The 24,745-nt window shown below is 32.1% G+C and overlaps 1 pseudogene; it reads left to right on the forward strand.

The window, feature by feature from the left end:
* Positions 1-2,517: 2,517 nt before the first annotated feature.
* Positions 2,518-24,745, forward strand: part of LOC110662981 (senescence-specific cysteine protease SAG39-like) — a 49,176-nt pseudogene continuing 26,948 nt past the window's right edge.

The following is a 24,745-nucleotide window of genomic DNA, read 5'->3' on the forward strand; positions in this document are numbered from 1 at the left end:
CTTTAAAATAGAAAACCTTATAGAAATTTCCCATATCCCTGATGGAGTTCTGGTTGAAAAATCTCTTATTCCTTTGCTTAACCCTTATGACATCTACTGAAGATCTCGATCTTTCACTAGAAGTATCCGATCTATCATTTCATCAAGGAGATCTCTGCCAAAAGAATACGTCCAAACCTCTCAAATGGATCAATGTAGCTTTAGATCTATAATTGCAGAATAATATGTAATTCTAGAAGTTGCTCCAACCTTGATTCCTATTTAAAGAAGACAGGGATACTCTCATCTTCACTTTGGAGTTGTCAGAATAATTCTCACCTTCCATGGCAGGAGAAGACTTCCAGTCACCACCAGACTCTTCTTACTGGCACTCGAACATGCTGTAATTGGAACATGTACAACCACTCTCCATGCTAGAAGTGTGGTTTTTAACTTTTTCTCAAATTACAATATGTCTTTACAAGATCCAAATTTGCCAACAATATTAAAAGTCCAAGTGCAAATTACTGGAGCAGAATAGATTACATCCTCCGTTATAGCTACCCTACACCTTTTGATAATCTGCAGGCTGCAAAATCACGTTGTTGATCTCTCTCAGCCTGGTGTTTCTAATGAAGCCTTACTTATACTGGAAAATACTGATACCACTCCTACAATTGTCTAGATTCCTTAACAAATCCCTCGAGATGAACTTGAAAGAATCATCCTAAGGCTGTGGCTTACAAAGTATGAGAGGCTTCACAATAATTCTTGTCCCATCCAATCATCTGAGCTAACTTTCCAAAGACAAGCAGATGGCACTATTCAAACCATTTTCAATTCTCCCAAAAATTCTACCACTACTCCTCCCATCTTCCAAACCATGATGATTTCACCAATACTAAGGTGCCGTCGGAAGATCCCTATTGTTGCTTTCAACAATGAAGGAATACTTGTCTATACAGATAAGATCAATGGGCACTTTATCTAGGATGCCCTTGGATCTGGGATGTGTGATCCAGGATGTGATTGTCATTTGGTAGACTATGATAAGATGATTGTCCTTGAGGATGCAGACAGAGAGAAAAGAAGTATTCTCCTTATAAAATATAAAAGCCCAGGAGAGATTATTCTCCATAATCTTGTCTCTGATTGGCATTAGTAAAGAAACTCAAAAAAGGAATCATTTGCCAATCTATGAGATGGCTTTAGAAATCTTAAAAAAGGAAAAAGAAAAAGAGTGCAAACAAACTCAGCCTCTTTCAACTATTCCTCCTCCAGCTATTTCTCTTATCCAACCTTGCATGATGCTTTCTCAAGCTTCTGAGAACCAATATGATGAAGATTTTCCTCCTTTAAGACATAAAGTTGATCCAACAAGGAATATCTCTTCCAGGCCATTTATCCAGTCTCTGATAGTTAAACCTGATGGCCAGCCTAAAACACTCACTCAGGCAGAAGAAGTTCTCAATTGTCATACTCTGAATGCTCAAGCTTAGAATTCTATTTTGAGAAATATTAACAAAGAGGTTGACGTTGTGGTCCATAAAACATAGTAGATGGAGTCCAAAATCAATACCCTTGAAGAGTCGTATAATAGAATTTATACAAACCTTCAACTGAAAATTGAGCAGCTTGATAAACGTCTCCGCGAATTAATTCAACGGAAGAATTTTAGTCAAGAATTTGTTCAAAATGATGCAGAGCTTAAAAGATTAAAAGCTGAAGTTGATCTTGCAATACTGCTCTACAGACAAACACTAGATGATCATTCCATTTTACTCCAGGTAAAAGACTAAGTCAGCCTCCTTTCAATACCTATAAATTATCGGAAAAACCTCCAAGCTCGAAGCGCCCATCACCAAAACTCCTGCTCACTTCTTCCTCATAATCTAAAAGGTCAGACAAGTGGCCTATGGAAAACTCTATGCCTCCTCTTCAAATGGCTATCTAGCCAGCACAAGGAGACTCTTTAGAATCCTCTTCTGACTCTGGCTCAGACTTAGAAGCTGATTTAGTAGATATCACAAATCTGCTTATGATGGATTCCATAGAAACTGCTCAGTTTGGTCAACTCAAGCTTTCAATTTGGGTTAACCAACTTCTTCAGACACATCCCAGCCTACTGCAACAACAAAGATAAAAGAACCTACTACTGAAATTGAAATTATCCACCCAACTCATAGCGGATCATGGTTTACTCTTAATGACATCCCTCCTTCTTAATAGTGAGACGGGATATATTAATTTGGCACCTGGATTGACACGTAACAAATAAAAGAAGGAATAACTATGCCTTTTGTTCTCAAAGAATTCATGGCACGATTCGAAAGAACTCTTTTTGATTGGTTTTCATCTTTGAGTGACTACCAGAAAGCTAGTTTTCTTTCACATACAACAAGCCAAGAAGTCCTTGGCATTCTCCATATGAAATTTCTAAGAGATGTAGGCAACATTATGACAAATTGCAGAAGAGAATTTCATGAGATAAAATGTTGTTCTTTAAAATAGAAAGACATTGAATGGCTTTATCAGAGGATGGCTTATCTCCGCAATATGCTTTGTGTCAGAGAAGATGTCAACCTCAAAACAACTTACATTTCTTCCCTACCAAAAGAATTGATCCCTGAAATCAATGAGAGGATAAAGGGACGAGACTTTACTCAGGTCACTCTTGGAGAAATTCATCAGTTCTCTTTAGCTCCATTAGAAAAGCTTTGTGATTAAAAGTAGAACTAGGAAATGTTTATGACCAAGTTAAAGAAACTTGGCAAGATCTGTGACAAATCTCATTTGCAAATCAAATGCAAAGAAAAGAATTGTAATTGTAAGAATAAGAAGCAGCTTTATCATAAGAAGTACAAGTATGGTAAAGGTAGCAAAAAGAAGAAAGGCAAATATCAATTTTTTAAAAGAACATTCAAAATAAACAAATCATCCAAATTGGATCGATGCTACATTTGCGGAAAGAAAGGACATTTTGCTGAAAATTGTCCTCAGAATTCTAAGCCAGCTGCCAAATTAATCTAGCAGATATGTTAAAGCTTTCACATTGACTTGGAAGATGCTAATATTTAATCATTATTTTTAGAACAAAGTGAAGCAGACCAGGACACAACCTTTACTTTGGAAGATTTTTCCTCAACGAATGATATTAGCTCTGATTTATCCAGCACAGACAAAGAAGATGAACTCCACTTCTTCATTATCAATGCCTTGCAATTATGCTCTTTAGCTCAATCTACAATCCCAAGTCCTCTTGTTTAGCTGCATATTTTACCATCAAATATGAAAGACCAGTATCAGCAATTGGCTTCATGGATACTGGAGCATATCGCAGTATGATGAATTCATCCATTCTTCCTGAAGAAAATTGAATCTCTTATCCTGAATATTTCAAGGTTGCAAATGGAAAAGTCTTTCGAACTGATCTGATTATCAGACAATTTATAGGAATTCAAAATTTTCCATATTGTATTATCTGGAAAAAAAGTCATTGGCACTAACATGCATGGAATAAACCTCCTAATTAGTTTCAATGTCTATCAGCAAGCTCAGAAGTTACAAATCCCCCTAACTAGTCTAAAATTAAAAATATTATTTAAACCTTATACAACCATTCCAAAGTTGTTCTCCCTATTAGAGGCTCCTGAAGATTTTTAGAAATACAAAGACCCTCTCATGCCTTCGTGTACTGATTAACATGCAGATTTTCAGCACCCTAAGCCATTATGGAAGAACCAAGATTTCTTTATTAAGCTTCCCTTTAAGCTTAATGAAGATATTAATCCTATAAAGGCCACTCATCTGGGCATGACTCCTTCATACCTTCACCTGGCACCACAAGAATGCCAATAACTTCTCCAATAAGGTCTCATTGAGCCTACTAATTCTAAATGTGCTTACCAAGCTTTCTATATAGAAAAGAGATTAGAAAGAATTTATAGCAAAAAGAGACTCTTAATTAACTAGAAGCCTTTAAATAATTTCTTAAGAGATGATAAGTTTCCTTTGTAGGTTCTCTATTCACCCATCTCCAAGAAGCCCACATCTTCTTAAAGTTCAATTTAAAAGTAGGATTTTGGGAATTGGGTATTAATCTAGCAGATCGATACAAAACAACATTCTGTATTCCAAATGCTCAATATCAGTGGACTGTTATGCCTTTTGGCATCAAAGTTGCTCCATCACTATTCCAAAAGGCTATGGTCTGAATCTTTGAGCCTATTCTATACTCTGCACTAAGCTATATAGATAACATTCTCCTTTTTCCAAAAGGTGTTGAAGCCCATAAGCAATTGTTAGCCCAATTTCATTCTTTGGTATGATAATATGGAATAATGCTTTTAGAAAAAAAAAAAAAAAGAGCCAGTTGGGTCAGTCTGATATTGAATTTCTTGAGATGCAATTCAAAGATTGAAAGTACCAACTTGGGCCACACATTGCTCAAGTACTACTCAGTTTTCCTAATGAGAATCTTATTGTTAAACAAATCCAACAATTCCTAGGCATCATTAATTACCTGAGAGACTTCATCCCACATGTGTCCAAGTAAACTAGTTAGCTATCTAAGATGCTAAAAAACCAGGCCCCTGCTTGGGGTAATGCATAGACAACAACTATCAAAACCTTAAAGCAAATCGCCTAGAATCCTCTACCACTCAAGATTTTCAGTACAGGAAAAAGAATTCTGCAGACAGATGCTAGTGATGAATTTTGGGGTACACTATTGATAGAAGACCTAGATAGCAAGAAGCACATCTGTGGACATGCAAGTGGACAATTCAAATAGTCTAAAAAGCACTATCACACAATGTACAAGGAGATTTTGGCCATAAAAAATGGAATAAAAAAACTTGAATTCCACCTTATTGGCCACTGCTTTTTTATTATAATGGATAATTCAATCTGTCCTAAGGTGCTTGAGTTAAAAAACGATGCTTTATCAGAATCAGAACTTTTAAGACTGAAGAGTTGGTTTGACAAGTATAACTACACTGTCCAGCATTTAAAAGGAAACCAAAACCTTATTCTTGATCTCCTCAGCAGACCCTAAACTAGTCACCTAATTTTTCACAATCTCTCCATTCCACTTATTCTCATGGCAAGCTCCTCCAAACCATCAAGCCTAACCTTCTTAGTTTTATATTCCTAGAATTTAGACTTTTCCTCTAGGATGCACTCCTTCCATGACCTTACCATAAATTGTGACTTATGCCAAAAATCACCTCTTTCATTTTCAAAATCTCTCTAATGTTCTTCGACCAAAAAGGGACAATTACACCCATTTCCAACCTGATACACCTTCCCTTATAATTTTCTGTCTGGACCCTAAGGAGGACATACTTCTTGAAGAAAAATAGATTCTTTGATGCATGATCACTCTATATGCCACTGCTATTGAAATTCCTATAGTGGCAATGCATAATTTCTTATAAGATAGAAACAACCAAAGGACTATTATCTAGAACTTCCTTGAATGGTTCCAAAACTTGTTTTAATGGCATCAAGATCTCAAAAAAATCATGAATGACCACTATCTCCAGCAGAGAAGGCTCCAACAGGCAATGAATGTCTATTCCATGTTCATTTTTCATCGGCCTTTCTTTAGAAATTCAAAAGGAACATTATGGACTCAGAATTTAGTGTATGAATAGAGCACTTATTCACAAAATTTTAAATCCAAGCCCATTAACTCATTGTTCAAGAAATAGGTCTCTGCATACTTGTGTAAGCTTAACACTTACTAGCCCAAGGCTCAAATGACAGACACCACTTCTATTGGCCTAAAAGCAAAGCCCGAAATGGTTCCTAATTATGATATCATGTGGCAAGATTCCCAGACCCATATGCTCTGGAAAGCTTTGAAAATTCTACAGATGTTCCTATGTTTGAGGATCTAGATGACATCAATATGAGCCCTAGTCATGAGCCATTCATAAAGTAAAACACTATTAAAAAAAAGGAGCATCCGATGCTCTTTTGTATGTCTTTATTTAAAGTGTCACTATTTATGTACTAGACTAATATGTTGTCAACTTTACTTTTGTAAAAGTGATTCCTTTGTGAATCATGTGTGTCCTTTGTATCCCTCCTCCAATGTTCATCATGTGTAGTGTCTATACTCGACTAATATACTGTCAAGTTTACTTTTGTAAAGGTGATTCCTTTGTGAATCAGGTGTGTCCTTTGTATCTCTATCCCACCACTATATGAGGAGCTAGTTTGTAATGTTTGAGGTAGAACTCAATAAATTATAAGCTCTTCCTATATCTCTATGGCTTTCTAATAACCTTCTATTCTCTTGAAAATCTCGGTTTATATCATGTTCAGATAATCCTCTATTAAGACATGAGTATGCTCTGCACTTGCCTCTTACAAAGGATCATGTGCATAAAAAATGTTAAGTTCAAAAATCCATTGTACTACGGTCCTCTTAATTTAATTTTAATATCATAATGAAAAAGGGCACCGTCTAAGATCTATTGTTAGCCATGGATGGCATTGTGTGACCTTGGCACTACATGAGCATTGTGGTATTAAAGTTAGATTGGGGGGCTCCCGGCTAGATGTGGTAGTTCTCAAAGAATTCGTGGCATAATTCGAAGGAACTCTTCGTGCTTGGTTTTCATCTTTGAGTGACTACCAGAAAGCTGGTTTTCTTTTGCATACAATAACCTAAGAAGTCCTTAGCATTCTCCACATGGAATTTCTTAGAGATGCAGGCAACATTGTGACAGACTACAGAAGAGAATTTCATGAGAGAAAAATGTTGTTTTTTAAAATAGAAAGACATTAAACGGCAAACCTATATTTTACTATTATAAATCTTGAGTTTTGATTATAATTGTTTTCAATTAGAAACGAAGAGAGGGGGCTAATGAGATCCATGGTCTGACAACCCTTCTAAAACACTATTACATATAAAGGCGGGAACAAGGAGGGCTAGGGGTGGCCTTGGCTCCCCAAACATTTTAAAAATTATTTTAATTTATATAATAAATTTTGTTTTTTCACTAATTGATTTATAAAAATTTGTATTAAGTTTTATAAATATTTATAAAAAAATATTAAATAAGTGCAATAAATTTTTATTTTTTTATTAATTGGCTTTCTCAAATTTACTATTGGTTTTTAATAATATATATTTATTATTTAAATTGAAACATTAAAATTATTTTGTTGTCATTAAATTAGTACAAAGGTTTAATTAAAAATTAATTATTCAAAATTTTGATTAATAGTTGTTATTTGATAAAAATTAAATAAAAATTAATCCAATCATTTTCTATTACACAATTTTAAAAGAAAGAACAGAAATAATCGATAGATAAATAATAAAAAAAATAAACAAAACGTAAAAGAAAGAACATAAATAAACAGATATGAATTTATGAAAATGATATATATTCAATAGGCGGCAAGGCCAGTCCGTTATGAATATATATTCCTGCAGAATAGGCAGTGTAACCAACCATAATCATGTGAACGTAAATTTTTGTAATTTTGTAAAGAGATTTGGAAGAACTTACTTTGAAATTTTATAAGCTTTTGAAAGTTTTGTACAAAGAGGTTTTGGAGATTGTAAATCCTGGTAGGTATTATAAAGGTTGCTCAGTATATGAGCTTCCTAGTATCTACTACAAAGAAATTACAAAGGTTTTGTAATGAGGTAGAAGTTGGGTAGGATGGATGGGCCTTCTTGCTCCTTTGTCGCCTTTGGTTTTGTAAGAGAACTTGTTTTAGAAAGGATGGAAAGATTTATAGATTGATAGGTTGGTGGATTGATCGATGCTCCTTAATTGAATAAGAGCCTCCTTAAATAGAAGTAACGGATGACATGCTTTGTGATTTTTTGGAATTTTGAACAGTATCTGCCACTTGCTCCCTTCATGTGTAAATAGTGATTATTGTCTTCCTTCATATGTGAACAGTAAAAGTGAATAGTATAAAAAGTGATAGGTGAATAGTATCCTATCGGGTTTTGAAAAGTAAAATAAAACATAGAGAAAAGTAAAAAAGAGTAGTAGAATAAAATTTTAAAGAAAAGAGAATGAAAGGATAATTTGTTGTCGCCATAAATTTCTTTTGCCGGTTTTAGATTTTTTTTTTAAGAGATTGGAGTGGAGCTGGGACCACCCCTTTTATCTCTCCATCATGTTTTGTATATTATGCCATGTTTCATCATCTTCACTCATCTCATCTTCTAGCGAATCGAATGGGAAGGCATCATCCTTTTCATATTGAATTATATACTTTTCATATTTTGTTGCAATAGGAAAAGGCTGTGGAGCTGGCAAGTGTTTGAGGAAGAAACGGTCCTAAAAAAAATTGGACTCATATTTAAAAAAGTTTCTTAGGTTGATATTCTGAGTTAAGTGGTAACGCTAAAGGATTCATTGCCCTAACTCGCATTTCCACACGGCCTTAAAACGGGACTTGCAACGCAGGTCTGTTGACCGCCTAAGAATACCCAACCTGTGATATTCAACTTAAAATCATAAATCAACCCTAAAAAATTCTTCAAATATGAATACTATTTTCGGTAACACTCCTTCCCCCCTAGGCTCTGATACTAAGGACACCCATGGACCGAGAAGGGGAATCGCTAACAGCAAGGATACTATACTCAAAATATTGAAAAATAGATAAATAGTCAAAGAAATAAACAAAACATGAAAGAAAGGACAGAAATAAATAGAAATGAATTTAAATATATGAAAATGATATATATATATATATATATATATATATATATATATATATATATATATGTGTGTGTGTGTGTGTGTGTGTGTGTGTGTGTGTGTGTGTGTGCGCGCGCGCGTGTGCGGTGTAACCAGCCATAATCATGTAAGCATAAATATTTGTAATTTTGTAAAGAAATTTGGAAGAACTTTGAAATTTTATAAACTTTTGAAAGTTTTGTACAATGAGGTTTTGGATATTGTAATTCCTGGTAGATATTACAAAGAATGCTCAGCACATTAGCTTCCTAGTATCTACTACAAAGAAATTACAAAGGTTTTGTAATGAGGCAGAAGTTGGGCAAGATGGATGGGCCTTCTTGCTCCTTTGTCACCTCTAGTTTTGTAGGAGAACTTATTTTGGAAAGGATGGGATTCCGCTCTTCTAAAGATGGAAAGATTTATAGATTGATAGGTTGGTGGATTGAACGATGCCCCCTGATGGAATCAGAGCATCCTTAAATACAAGTAGTGGATGGCATGCTTTGTAATTTTTTATAATTTTGAATAATATCTGCCACTTGCTCCCTTCATGTGCGAATAATGATTCTTATCTCCCTTCACATGTGAACAGTATAAAAGGTGACAGGTGAACAGTATCCAGAAAAGTAAAAAAATAGTACAAAAGTAGAGTAAAATTTAAAGAAAAGTGAAATGATAATATTTTGCTGCCATAAATTTCTTTTGTCGTTCTTCTTTTTTAATTTTTTTTATAAAAGATTTTGTATTTATGAAGAGATACCACAACTATCTTCGTTATCTTCTCTTAAATTAACTATGGATTTTGAATCTGAACTTGCTATAGAGGTATTAGTTCTGTTTTGTAATAGTTGTTTCATTATTCTTCATCATTTTTGGCTTCTACTAATCTTGCCATAACATGTGATCTTTGGCCCAAAAATAATTAATTTGAAAAGTTTTGGACTGTAATTGGCGGCAGAAGGTTTTTCTCCTTAAGCTAATTTTTTACACCTTGATTTGTAATTTTTGCTGGGACATTTAGTAAGTCCCACCACCTGACCTTGAATCTTCTGGTGATGGATTTCAAATCATCTTGGAGTCAATATTCAAAGGACCAAATGAAGACCCAAGGCAAGAAAAATTTTGAATAGAATAAGAGAATATGCGGATATCTTTTCTATTTGGGTGAAGGTTTGTAATGGGTTTTGAAAAGGTTTTGGTTTCCTGTAATTTCTGATATAAGAATTTCAGGTAGTGCACCAAAATACTTCCACCATTAAGAAAACCAAAAAGGGATTTTGGAAGGATCCAATGAGTTTTGAAAATAGAATAGCCAAGAATGACTATTCTTATGATTTTGTATAAAAAAAAATGTATTATACCATGCCTGTTAATAATCCCAATAATTAAAATATTGACAATGGTCTATCTTATTTTGGAATGTTAAAGGGAAGATCTTTGATTTTGTAAGTTATTATCCCCAATCAGTGGGATTGAGAACGTTTCAGATATGGTAGGTTAAGTAGGCAGGATTAACATTGTTTTCTTTTAGATAAAAATGTTTGAATTTTGCTAAATCAGTGAACTCAAGAATTGTCTGATAATAAGCTTGGGTTTTGGTAAGATCCCATGGTTTGTAATACCATCCTTTTAGAAAGGCTTTTGAAATTGTTATAGATGCATCGTTATGTGAAAACTCATCTTTTAAAATCAAAACATTTTGAAAATGTGTTTTTAAAATCCAATCTGAAGATTTCTTTTTTAATTTTGTTTGTAATAAAATTATTTGAGAAGAATTCAGTTGGAATACATTGTTTTGAAAATCAATTTGTAAAATTTCATTAGCATAGTAAACATTTTCAGAAATAGTTTTTTGAGATGAAGACTCTCCCTTCTCATAGATTTTAGAAACGAGTTTTGTAGAGTTACCTTTCTTGGTCTGGGTGGCCTGTATTATATCTTGCAAGGCCTGAAGTACTTCAGGAGAGTTGGATAATGATTCTATCTATTTATGGATGTGACTGTCAGTTTCTGGAGCCTGAGACTCAATGAGTTTTGTATAATCTTCTTCTTCTTCTTCTTCAACTATGTCTGTCCATATTTTAATAGGTTTTGCTGAAGAGATTATTGATTTTGTAGGGTTCCTTTTTGTAGGAGTTGGGATTTTAGCTTTGTTTTTTGGATTTTCTGGGCATTATGACCTGTTTTGAAGAAACTCTCTAGTTAGAAAGTCTAGAATGAAATTTGTATCTCTCTTTATAAATTTAATTTCAAAATAAAAAATGCTTAGAATCACTTACCAGCGTGTAAAGATTTGTTTTGATGTAAGATTTTAAACATCTTTTTGCAAAACTTCATTGGTAGATTTGCAGTCAATTCTAAGCAAAAAAATTTTATTTAATAAATCACTTTGAAATTTTTGTATGCACGTGACAATTGCAAGAATCTCTTTTTTAATAGTAAATTATTTCTTTTGACAATCATTCCAATGTGTAGAATGAAATTGAACTATTTGTTCCCTTTCATTTTGGATTTGTTTTAAAATTTCACTATAACCCAACTCTGAGGCATCTATTTTGACTACCTTAGGGGCTAATGGGTTTGCTAGATGCAAACAATGAATGGTTTGAACTTGTTATTTAATATGACGGATCACGTTAGTATGATGGTCTGTCCATGGAATAGGGTTTTTCTTTAACTTATCATGCAAAGATTTTGCTAGTCAATTAATATTTGAATAAAAATCTAAGACATAATTGAAGCTACCTAGAAAATTTTTGTAGCTAGGTTTTGTCTAAGATTTTATCAAGAAATTTGTTTGCAAATTCTAAGCTTCTTTATATTGAAGTGATAGTTCCTTGGGAAATGTAATAACCTAGAAACCTTACCCTGGTTTTGAAGAGAGAAATTTTTTATTTTGAAATAGCTAAACCATTTTATTTTGTAACAAAGAAGAATATTCTTAAGTGTTTAAAATACTATTTAATTGATTCTGAAAACACCAGAACATCATCTATATAAACTATACAGAATTTTGAATATGGATTAAAAATTTCATTCATAATCCTTCAAAATTCTGATGGAGCATTTTTCAAACCAAAAGGCATGACTTTCCATTCATACTGTGTAAAGGGAACTGTGAATGCAATTTTATATCTATCTTTTGGATCAATTTGTATTTACCAAAATCCTGATTTAATATCAAATTTGAAAAATACAAATGCAGAGTGTAATTTTTGCAAAGATCTTTCTTGTTTGAAATTGGATACCTAATCTATTTTAAAGATTTATTCAGGGGCATGTAATTAATTACTAACCTAAGTGTGCCTCTTTCTATTTTTGAATTTTTATTCACATAGAAAGCTGCATAACTCCAAGGGGACCTATATTCTGTAATTAAACCTTTTCTCTTTAAATTTAGAATTTTTGAACGACAATGTTGTTCAAGTTCAGTATTCATTTGGATGGGTATGGCTCTTGTAAAATTAATATGGCTGATGAAATAAGAGCCTCATGGAATAAGAGCTTCCTTAAATAGAAAAAAGCCAGACCCATCCAAATGAATGTTGAACTTAAACAACATTGTCATTCAAAAATTCTAGATTTAAAGAAAAAAGGTTGAATTACAGAATCTAGGTCCCCTTGGAGTTGTGTAACTTTCTATGTGAATAAAAATTCAGAAATAGAAAGAGCACACCTAGGTTAGTAATTAATTACAAACCCCTGAATAAAGTCTTAAAATGGATTAGGTATCCAATTCCAAACAAGAAAGATCTTTTATAAAAATTACACTCTGCATTTGTATTTTCCAAATTTGATATGAAATCAAGATTTTAGCAAATACAAATTGATCCAAAAGATAGATACAAAACTGTATTCACAGTTTCCTTTGGATAGTATGAATGGAAAGTCATGCCTTTTGGTTTGAAAAGTACTCTATCAGAATTCCAAAGGATTATAAATGAAATTTTTAATCTATATTCAAAATTCTATATAGTTTATATAAATGATATTCTTGTGTCTTCAGAATCAATTTAACAATATTTTAAACACTTAAGAACATTTTTCTTTATTACAAAACAAAATGGTCTAGCTATTTCAAAATTAAAAATTTCTCTCTTCCAAACCAAGGTAAGGTTTCTAGGTCATTGCATTTCCTAAGGAACCATTACTCCAACAGAAAGAAGCCTAGAATTTACAAACAAATTTCCTGATAAAATCTTAGACAAAATCCGACTATAAAGATTTCTAGGTAGCTTGAATTATGTCTTAAGTTTTTGTCCAAATATTAACCGACTAGCAAAACATTTGTATTATAGATTAAAGAAAAATCATAATCCATGGACAGACCATCATACTGACGTGATCTGTTATATTAAATAACAAATTCAAATCATTCCCTGTTTACATCTGGCAGACCCATTAGCCCCTAAGGTAGTCAAAACAGATGCCTCATAGTTAGGTTATAGTGGAATTTTAAAACAAATCCAAAATGGAAGGGAATAAATAGTTCAATTTCATTCTGCACATCGGAATGATTGTCAAAAGAAATACTCTACTATTAAAAAAGAGATTTTTGCAATTGTCATGTGCATACAAAAATTTCAAAATAATTTATTAAATAAAAAATTTTTGCTTAGAATTAACTGTAAATTTGCCAAAGAAGATTTGTAAAAAGATGTTCAAAATCTTGCTTCAAAACAAATCTTTGCATGTTGGCAAACGATTTTAAGCATTTTTTATTTTGAAATTGAATTTATAAAGGGAGATACAAATTCAATTTCAAACTTTCTAACTAGAGGGTTTCTTCAAAACAGGCTATAATCCTCAGAAAATCCAAAAACAAAGCTGAAATCTCAGCTCTTACAAAATAGAATCCTACAAAATAAATAATCTCTTCAACAAAACCTATTAAAACATGGGCAGACATAGCTGAAGAAGAAGAAGATATTACAAAACCCATCGAGTCTCAGGCTTCAGAAACTAACAGTCAAATCCAAAAATGGATAGAATCACTATCCAACTCTCCTAAAGTACTTTAGGCCTTACAAAATATAACTCAGGCCACCTAGGCCAAAAAAGGTAACTCTACAAAACTTGTTTCCAAAATCTATGAGAAGGGAAAGTCTTCTTTTCAAAAAATCATTTCTCAAAATGTTACTCAAGCTAATGAAGTTTTACAAATTGATTTTCAAAACTATGTTTCCCAACCGAATTCTTCACAAATAATTTTGTCACAAACAAAATTAAAAAAGAAGTTTTTAGATTGGATTTTAAAAATACATTTTCAAAATGATTTGATTTTAAAATATGAGTTTTCACATAACGATGCCTTTATAGCAATTTCAAAAGCCTTTACAAAAATATGGTATTACAAACCAAGGGATCTCACCAAAACCCAAACTTATTACTAGGCAATTCTTGAGCTAACTGGTTCAGCAAAATTCAAACATTTTTTATCTAAAATAAAACCATGCTGATCTTGTCTACTCAACCTAGCATATCCGAAATGTTCTCAATCCCATTGATTGAGGAAAAGAACTTACAAAACCAAAAATCTTCCCTTTAACATTCTAAAATAAGATAAACCGCTGCCAATATTTCAATTGTTAGGATTATCAACAGGCATGGTATAATACATTTTTATACAAAACTATAAGAATAATCATTCTTGGCTATTCTATTTTCAAAAATCATTTGATCCTTTCAAAACCCCTTCTTGGTTTTCTCAATGGTAGAAGTATTTTAGTGCACTACTTAAAATTCTTATGCCAGAAATTACAGAAAAACTAAACCTTTACAAAACCCATTACAAACCTTCACCCAAAGAGAAAAGATACCCGTGTCTTCTCTTATTCTATTCAAAATTTTTCTTGCCTTGGGTCTTCATTTGGTCCTTTGAATATCAACTCCAAGATGATTTGAAATCCATCACAATAAAATTCAAGGTCAAGTGGTGGGACTCACTAAATGTCCTAGAAAAAAATTATAAAACAAGGTATAACAAATTGACTTAAGGAGAAAAACCTTCTGCCGCCAATTCCAGTCTAAAACCTTTCAAATCAATTATTTTTTGCCCAAAGATCACATGCTATGGCGAGATTAGCTGGAGCAAAAAATGATAAAAAATAGTTTGCAATAATGGAATAAATGTTGCAAAACATAACTAATACCTCTATAGCAGTTTCGGATTCAGAACTCATAATTGATTTGGGAGAAGATAATGAAGACGGCTGTGGTATCTCTTCACAAATACAAGATCTTTTGTTAAAAAAAAAAAAAAGAGACCAGTAAAAGAAATTTATGGCTACAACAAATTATCCTTTCACTTTTCTTTAAATTTTTACTCTACTATTGTACTATTTTTTTACTTTTCTCTTTGTTTTATTTTACTTTTTAAAATCTGATAAGATACTATTCACCTGTTACCTTTTATACAGTTCACTTTTACTGTTCACATGTGAAGGGAGACAAAAATCATTATTCACACATGAAGGGAGCAAGTGGTAGATACTATTTAAGATTCAAAAAAATTACAAAGCATGCCATCCGCTACTTTTATTTAAGGAGGCTCTCATTCCATCAAGGGGCGTCGATCAATTCATCAACCTATCAATCTATAAATCTTTCCATCCTTAGAAAAGCGGCATCCCATCCTTTCCAAAACAAGTTCTCCTATAAAACTAGAGGCAAAGAAGAAGCGAGGAAGCACATCCATCTTGCCCGACTTCTGCCTCATTACAAAACTTTTGTAATTTTTTTGCAGTAGATACTAGGAAGCTCATGTACTAAGCAACCTTTGTAATTCCTACCAGGAATTACAATCTCTAAAACCTCCTTGTACAAAACTTTCAAAAGTTTATAAAATTTCAAAGTAAGTTCTTCCAAATCTCTTTACCAAATTACAAAAATTTATGTTTATATGATTATGGTTGGTTACACCGCCTATTCTAGATTAATATATATTCATAATGGATTGGCCCTGCCGCCTATTGAATATATATCATTTTCATAAATTCATCTCTGTTTATTTTTGTTTTTTCTTTTACGTTTTGTTTATTTCTTTGATTATTTATCTATTTTTCAAGATTTAGACTGTAGTTTCTTTACTATTAGCGATTCTCTCTCTTGGTTCGTAGGTGTCCTTGGTATCATAGCCTGGGGAGGAAGGAGTGTTACCAAAGATAGTATTCATATTTGAAGAATTTTTAGGGGTTGATCTATGATCTTGAGGTGAATATCACAGGTTAGGGATTCTTTAGGCTGTCAACAAACCTGGTTAGTAAGTCCCGTTTTAAGGCCATATGGAAAGGTGAGTTAGGGCAGTGAATCCTTTAGTGTTAGCCACTTAACTCAGAACATCAACCTAAGAAACTTTTTTAAATATGAATCCTATTTTTTGTAGGACTATTTCTTCTTCAAACTCTTCTACCTTGTCTTTCGAGTCAAGAAAGATAGTTAATAGTGAAGAGATTATAATCGAAGATTTTTAAAAATCGATAGATAATTAGGAAATTCCAAAAGTATAAAAAGACCAGATCTATCAGATTTCAAAACTAAATTTTTTCAAATCTAATTTCACCATCAAAACCGAAGAGAGAGATCTACAATTTTCAAAACCTTTTTGAGACTATTTCTCTTCTCTCTCAAAAATCTTTACAAAAACATAGGGATAAACAATATAAATACATTCACATAGGTTTAGTCCAAGTAGAAATTAAGCCTCTTACAGAAGAAGGATTGAATGCCTCAATCCTAGCAGTTCTTAGGGACATTAGGTTCATAAACTTTTAGGACTCATTGCTTAGTTCAATAAAGTCTAGTTTGTGTAATGGACCGATCTCTTTTGATTGCTATCCAAACTTTACTGTTTCTTTAAATGACAGTAATATTACAAAATCACTTATTTTACAAATCAAAACACATAACTACAAAATGATAGATGGATCTATTCCTCTTGTATTAATTTACAAAATACATTACAAAGCCATGATTTCTGCTTTTGTTACAAAATATAAGTTTCAAAGCAAAAAGGAGAAACATTGCTTTTACAAACTAATCTTTCAAAAGCAAATATTGTAATTCCTGGATCTACTCAATGGAAAGAGATAACTTTGCCAGAAGAATGGATCTTATAAGGCGCAGTCCAATCAGAATCTTCCAAAATTGTTGAACCAAATGTTCAATTCAGGCAAATAACCCAATACGAAGATGGAAGAGTTAGCCTTAGCTTTAATAGAAACTTTAGGACCTTAGATGATTCTTCAACATCTTGTACGATGACATAGGAGGAGTTTCTCACTTACCTTCTGTCATAAATTTGCCTATTACAAAACCAATTGAAGAAAAAATAAATTTCATTCCAACACCCATCCTAGGTATTCTACTTCATATTTACACAGCTCTTCTAGGTTTTCTACTTCAAAAATACCTAGCTCCACTTTACAAAATATAAATTACTTTACAAATGTTCCTCATCCAGTTTATACAAATCTACAAAATGAATCTCTTCAGATTGAAGTCCAACCAGGATCAAAACCAACTTTACCTACTTTTTCGACCATTACAAAAAATATTGTAAATGAATTAAATGTGCTTGAGAAAGAATTTGAAGTTGATAGAAAATTTTTGCATTATGATTTTTGTGCTCCCCACAACCATAAAAAGAAACTAAGGTTTTTCAAAAATTTTATGGAACAAAGAAAAGAATATAATAAAAATTTTATGAATTTGTGCATCAACATAAAGTTCATATTTTATTTTTTGATTGGTTTGAAATGTATGCTTTTGAAAATAACATTTCATATCTGTTTTCCAAAACTTTCAAAATTTTCAAAAAGTCCAAAAGATCTAGAAATACAAAATCAACAACCCCCGTTTCCAAACCTTCTCAGATTTCAAAATCTAATCAACACTAGTTACAAAACAACCAAACTAAGTTCATTAAGGCTATTAAAGCTTATCTAAGAAGGCTAGAAGCCTCTACTTCCACACTTGTAGCACTTGTAGCGTCTGATACTCCTCAAGATAGTAGTACATTAGAATGGGACTCAGGGCAACAGGTTATAGAGCAACAAAATCCTCAAGAAACTCCAGAATTAGAAAAAACTAAAACATCTTCCAAAAACAACCTCAAGATTACAAATGCAAAGTGAGTTCAGTCTTTCTGAATCTACTAACAGTGGTGAACCTTTACAAAAAGGAGAATTAGTCATTCAAAATTTAAGTATTAATTCCTCTTCAAACTCCAAACAAGAGTTTGAAGAACATATACCTTTACAAATAGATGAATTAGTCCCTAGTTCATCTAGTTCAGACTCTAAAATGGAACATAAAGAAAATACAAAAAAGGTCAACATGCTTTCAAAAAATCAAGAATTCATTTTAGATATTTTAAAGCATGTTGAAAACCCTGAAATTCAAAAAGAATTTTTAGATAAAATTCTTAAATCTTTTGAAGAAAAACCACTAGAAAACTCTTCTATTCTGTCTACTGTTGGTAAAATACATATGACCTTACAGCCATGTGAGGTAGAAAGAAGACTCCAAAACAATACACAATTTCAGTCCAAAGCCTTCAAGAAGAAATAAAAACCATTAAGGTTGAGCTTAAACAGCTTAAAGAAAAACAGGCATATGACTCAAAAACAATTTAGCTTTTGCTTTCAAAACCCCCTTAAGAAGAATCTGAAGGTGAGGAAGACAATCTAGAACTACAAAACCTAAAAAATTTGGAACATGTTTTAGAAGAGTTTCTTTTTGTCCTCAAATAGATTACTTCTAGAAAATATTCAATACAAATTACCATTATTTTTTCCAGAAGATTTCCAAATCAACACAATTGCCCTTTTTGATACAGGAGCTTATCTAAATTGTATCAAAGAAGGAATTGTTCCAAAAAGATTTCATTAAAAAACCACTGAAAGACTTTTAGCAGCAAATAATTCAAAAATGACTATTAGCTATAAGACAGAAGCATCTATAGCTAATGGCAATTTTCTTTTAAAAACTTCATTTGTCTTTGTCTAGAATATCTATCATAATGTAATCTTAGGGACTCCTTTCATTAGTTTAATTACTCCCTATAAGGTTAACTATGATAATATCTCTTTCAAAACTAAAAAACAAACTCTTATTTTTCCTTTTATTGAAAAACCAAAAACAAGGAATCTCAATATCATAAAGGCTTGCTCCATTTATAATAATGAGATCAATGTTTTGATAAAAGGAAAATAACAACACTCGCAGTATTTACAGCAAGATATTTCTTTGAAAAGGATTGAAAACCAATTACAAAATGATTTGGTAAAAGAAAAAAAATTCTAATTTCAAAACCCAAATTAAAAAAGAAATTTGTTTTGATTTATAAAAATGCTTTTTGGAATCGAAAACAACATATGGTAGATTTGCCATATAAAAGTAATTTCGATGAAAAACAAATACCTACAAAAGTCAGACCATCCAAATGAATGCTGAACTTGAACAACATTGTCATCCAGAAATTCTAAATTCAAAGAAAAAATGTTTAATTACAGAATCTAGGTCCCCTTGGAGTTATACAGCTTTTTATGTGAATAAAAGTTCAGAAATAGAAAGAGGCATACCTAGGTTAGTAATTAATTATAAACCCCTGAATAAAGCCATAAAATGGATTAGGTATCCAATTTCAAATAAGAAAGATCTTTTACAAAAATTACACTTTGCAATTGTATTTTTCAAATTTGATATGAAATCAGGATTTTGGCAAACACAAATTGATTCAAAAGATAGATACAAAACTGCATTCACAGTTCCCTTTGGACAGTATGAATGGAAAGTCATGCCTTTTGATTTGAAAAATGCTCCATCAGAATTCCAAAGGATTATGAATGAAATTTTTAATCCATATTCAAAATTTTGTATAGTTTATATAGATGATGTTCTTGTATTTTCATAATCAATTGAACAATATTTTAAACACTTAAGAACATTCTTTATTATAAAACAAAATGGTCTAGCTGTTTTAAAATAAAAAGCTTCTCTCTTCCAAACCAAGGTAAGCTTTCTAGGTCATTACATTTCCCAATGAACTATTACTCCAATAGAAAGAAACTTAGAATTTGCAAATAAATTTTCTAAAAAAATCTTAAACAAAACCCAGCTACAAAGATTTTTAGTTAGCTTAAATTATGTCTTAGATTTTTTTTTCCAAATATTAACCGACTAGCAAAACCTTTGCATGATAGGTTAGAGAAAAAACTTTGTTCCATGGACAGACCATCATACTGATGTGATTCGTCATATTAAACAACAAGTTCAAACCATTTCTTGTTTGCATCTAGCAGACCCATTAGCCCCTAAGGTAGTCGAAACTGATGCCTCATAGTTAGGTTATGGTAGAATTTTAAAACAAATCCAAAATGGAAGGGAACAAATAGCTCAATTTCATTATGCACATTCAAATGATTGTCAAAAGAAATACTCTACTATTAAAAAAGAGATTCTTGCAATTGCCATGTGCATATAAAAATTTCAAAGTGATTTATTAAATAAAATTTTTTTACTTAAAATTGACTGCAAATCTACCAAAAAAGTTTTGCAAAAAGATGTTCAAAATCTCACATCAAAACAAATCTTTACACGTTGGCAAATGTTTTTAAGCATTTTTTTATTTTGAAATAGAATTTATAAAGGGAGATACAAATTCCATTCCAGACTTTTGAACCAGAGACTTTCTTCAAACAGGCCATAATGCCCAGAAAATCCAAAAACAAAACTGAAATCCCAGCTCCTACAAAACAGAACCCTACAAAATCAATAATCTCTTCAGCAAAACCTATTAAAACATGGGTAGACATAGCTGAAGAAGAAGAAGAAGATTATACAAAACTCATTGAGTCTCAGGCTCCAGAAACTGACAGTCAAATCAAAAAATGGATAGAATCACTATCCAACTCTCCTGAAGTACTTCAGGCCTTATAAAATATAACTCAGGCCACCCAGGCCAAGAAAGGTAACTCTACAAAACTCATTTCCAAATTCTATGAGAAGGGAAAGTCTTCTTCTGAAAAAACCTTTTCTCAAAATGTTTCTCAAGCTAATGAAATTTTAGAAATTGATTTTCAAAGCTATGTTTCCAAACCGAATTCTTCTCAAATAATTTTGTCACTAATAAAATTAAAAAACAAGTCTTCAAATTAGATTTTAAAAACACATTTTCAAAATATTTTGATTTTAGAGATGAGTTTTCATATAACGATGCCTCTATAGCAATTTCCAAAGCCTTTTCAAAAGGATGATATTACAAACCATGGGATCGCACCAAAACTCAAGCTTATTACCAGACAATTCTTAAGTTCACTGGTTCAACAAAATTCAAACATTTTTATCTAAAAGAAAATCATGCTAATCTTGCCTACTCAACCTGCCATATCTAAAACGTTCTCAATCCCACTGATTGGGGATAAGAACTTACAAAACAAAAAATATTCCCTTTAACATTCCAAAATGAGATAGACCACTACCAATATTTCAATTATTGGGATTATCAACAGGTATGGTATAATACCTTTTTTACACAAAACTATAAGAACAGTCATTCTTGGCTATTATATTTTCAAAACTCATTTGAATCTTCTAAAACCCCTTCTTGGTTTTCTCAATGGTGCAAGTTTTTTGGTGCACTACCTAATATTCTTATACAAGAAATTACAAAAAGCCTAAACCTTTTCAAAACCCATTACAAACCTTCACCCAAAAAGAAAAGATACCCGCCTCTTCTCTTATTCTGTTCAAAATTTTCTTGCCTTGGGTCTTCATTTGGTCCTTTGAATATCGACTCCAAGATGATTTGAAATCCATCACCAGAAGATTAACGGTCAAGTGGTGGGACTCACTAAATGTCCTAGAAAAAATTACAAATCAATGTATAAAAAATTGGCTTAAAGAGAAAAACCTTTTACCTCCAACTCCAGTCCAAAATCTTTCAAATCAATTATTTTTTGCCCAAAGATCACATGCTATGGCAAGATTAGCAAGAGCCAAAAATGATGAAGAATAGTTTGCAATAATGAAAACAACTATTGAAAAATAAAACTAATACCTTTACAGCAGGTTCGAATTCAGAACCCATAATTGATTTGGGAGAAGATAATGAAGATGGTTGTGGTATCTCTTCACAAATACAAAATCTTTTGAAAAAAAAAAATCTCTTTGTTTTATTTTACTTTTCAAAACCTGACAGGATGCTATTCACCCGTCACGTTTTATACTACTCACTTTTACTGTTCACATGTGAAGGGAGACAAGAATCACTGTTCACACGTGAAGGGAGCAAGTGGCAGATACTCTTCAAAATTCCAAAAAATTATAAAGCATGCCATCCGCTACTTCTATTTAAGGAGGCTCTTATACCATCAGGGGGCATCGATCGATTCATCAACCTATCAATCTATAAATATTTCCATCCTTAGAAGAGTAGCATCCCATCCTTTGCAAAAAAAGTTCTCCTATAAAACCAAAGGCGACAAAGGAGCGAGGAAGCCCATCCATCCTGCCTCATTACAAAATCTTTGTAATTTCTTTGTAGTAGATACTAAGAAGCTCATGTGCTAAGCAACCTTTGTAATACCTACCAGGAATTAAAATGTCCAAAACCTCCTTGTACAAAAATTTCAAAAGTTTATAAATTTTGAAGTAAATTCTTCCAAATCTCTTTACAAAATTACAAAAATTTATGTTTACATGATTATGGCTAATTACACTGCCTATTCTACATGAATATATATTCGTAACGGACTGGTCCTGCCACCTATTGAATGTATATCATTTTCATAAATTCATCTCTGTTTATTTCTATTCTTTCTTTCATGTTTTTGTTTATTTCTTTGATTATTTATCTATTTTTCAAGATTTAGAATGTAGTTTCTTTGCTGTTAGCGATTCCCCCTCTCAGTCCGTGGATGTCCTTGGTATCAGAGCTTGTGGGGGGAAGGAGTGTTACTGAAGATAGTATTAATATTTGAAGAAGTTTTAAGGGTTGATCTATGATCATGAGATGAATATCACAGGTTGGGTATTCTTTAGGCTGTCAACAGACCTGGGTAGTAAGTCCAGTTTTAAGGCCATGTGGAAAGGCGAGTTAGGGCAGTGAATCCTTTGGTGTTAGCCACTTAACTCAGAACATCAACCTAAGAAACCTTTTTAAATATGAATCCTATTTTTTGTAGGACTGTTTCTTCCTCAAACTCTTCTACCTCGTCCTTCGAGTCGAGAAAGATAGTTAATAGTGAAGAGATTATAATCGAAGATTTTGAAAAATCGATAGATAATTGCAAAATTCCAAAAGTACAAAAAGACCAGATTTATCAGACTTCAAAACTAAATTTTTTCAAAACCGATTTCACCATCAAAATCGAAGAGAGATCTACAAATTTCAAAACCTTTTGAGACTATTTCGCTTCTCTTTCAAAAATCTTTACAAAAAGATGGGGATAAACAATATAAATATATTCACATAGGTTTAGTCTAAGTAGGAATTAAGCCTTTTACAAAAGAAGGATTGAACGCCTCAATCCTAGCAGTTTTTAGGGACACTAGGTTCATAAACTTTCAGGACTCATTGCTTAGTTTAATAGAGTCTAGTCTGTACAGTGGACCGATCTCCTTTTATTGCTATCCAAACTTTACTGTTTCTTTAAACGACAGTAACATTACAAAATCACTTGTTTTACAAATCAAAACACATAACTACAAAATGATAGATGGATTTATTCCTCTTACATTAATTTATAAAATACATTACAAAGTCATGATTTCTGCTTTTGCTACAAAACATAAGTTTCAAAGCATAAAAAGAGAAACATTACTTTTACAAACTGATCTTTCAAAAGTAAATACTGTAATTCCTAGATCTATTCAATGGAAAGAGATAGCTTTGCCAGAAGAATAGATCTTAGAAGGCACTATTCAACCAGAATCTTCCAAAATTGTTGAACCAAATGTTCAATTAAGGTAAATAACCTAGTACGAAGATGGAAGAGTTAGCCTTAGCTTTAATAGAAACTTTAGGACCTTAGATGATTCTTCAACATCTAGTACGATAGACATAGGAAGAGTTTCTCACTTACCCTCTATCATAAATTTGCCTATTACAAAACCGATTGAAGAAAAAATAAATTTCATTCCAAACACCCAGCTTAGGTATTCTACTTCAGACTTACCTAGCTCTTTTAGGTTTTCTACTTGAGAAATACCTAGCTCCACTTTACAAAATGTAAATTAATCTACAAATATTTCTCATCCAGTTTATACAAATCTACAAAATGAATCTATTTAGATTGAAGTCCAACCAGGATCAAAACCAACTTCACCTATTTTTTGGTCCATTACAGAAAATGTTGCAAATGAACTAAATGTGCTTGAAAAAGAATTTGAAGTTGATAGAAAATTTTTGCATGATGATTTTTGTGCTCCCCACAACCATAAAAAGAAACTATGGTTTTTCAAAAATTTTATGCAATAAAGAAAAGAAATGCACGAAAAATGTTTTGAATTTGTGTATTAGCATAAAGTTCATATTTTATATTTTGATTGGTTTGAAATGTATGCTTTTGAAAATAACATTTCATATCTGTTTTTCAAAACTTCTAAAATTTCCAAAAAGTCTGTAAACCCTATTACTATCAGGAATAAAACTCCTGACTAGGAAATTTCATATGGGAGAAAAATACAATCTGAACATCCTTCTCTTAGGAAAATAAAAATTCCCCATTTAGACCAATCTGTAGAAGCTGCCCCTTACAAAAATATGAATGAAGACAATTATGTGAATATAAAAAATATTATTCAATAGAATAATTTTACAAATGCTCATTTGCATACCATAGGTAAGCAATTACACAAAATTGAACAAACCCAATAGGGTATAGTCTGCCACGTTGAGACTAAGCCTAATACAGAATTAAAAAATTCAATTTTTAAATCTTTTCAAGTCTCCCAATATAGTCAAAAGGATTTACAAAATAATAATCAATCTGAATTTATAAAAGCTTTAAAAGACTTGCAATCTAGGCTATAAG

This window comes from Hevea brasiliensis, chromosome 11, assembly GCF_030052815.1.
Source record: "Hevea brasiliensis isolate MT/VB/25A 57/8 chromosome 11, ASM3005281v1, whole genome shotgun sequence".
In the NCBI taxonomy this organism is placed as follows: Eukaryota; Viridiplantae; Streptophyta; class Magnoliopsida; order Malpighiales; family Euphorbiaceae; genus Hevea; species Hevea brasiliensis.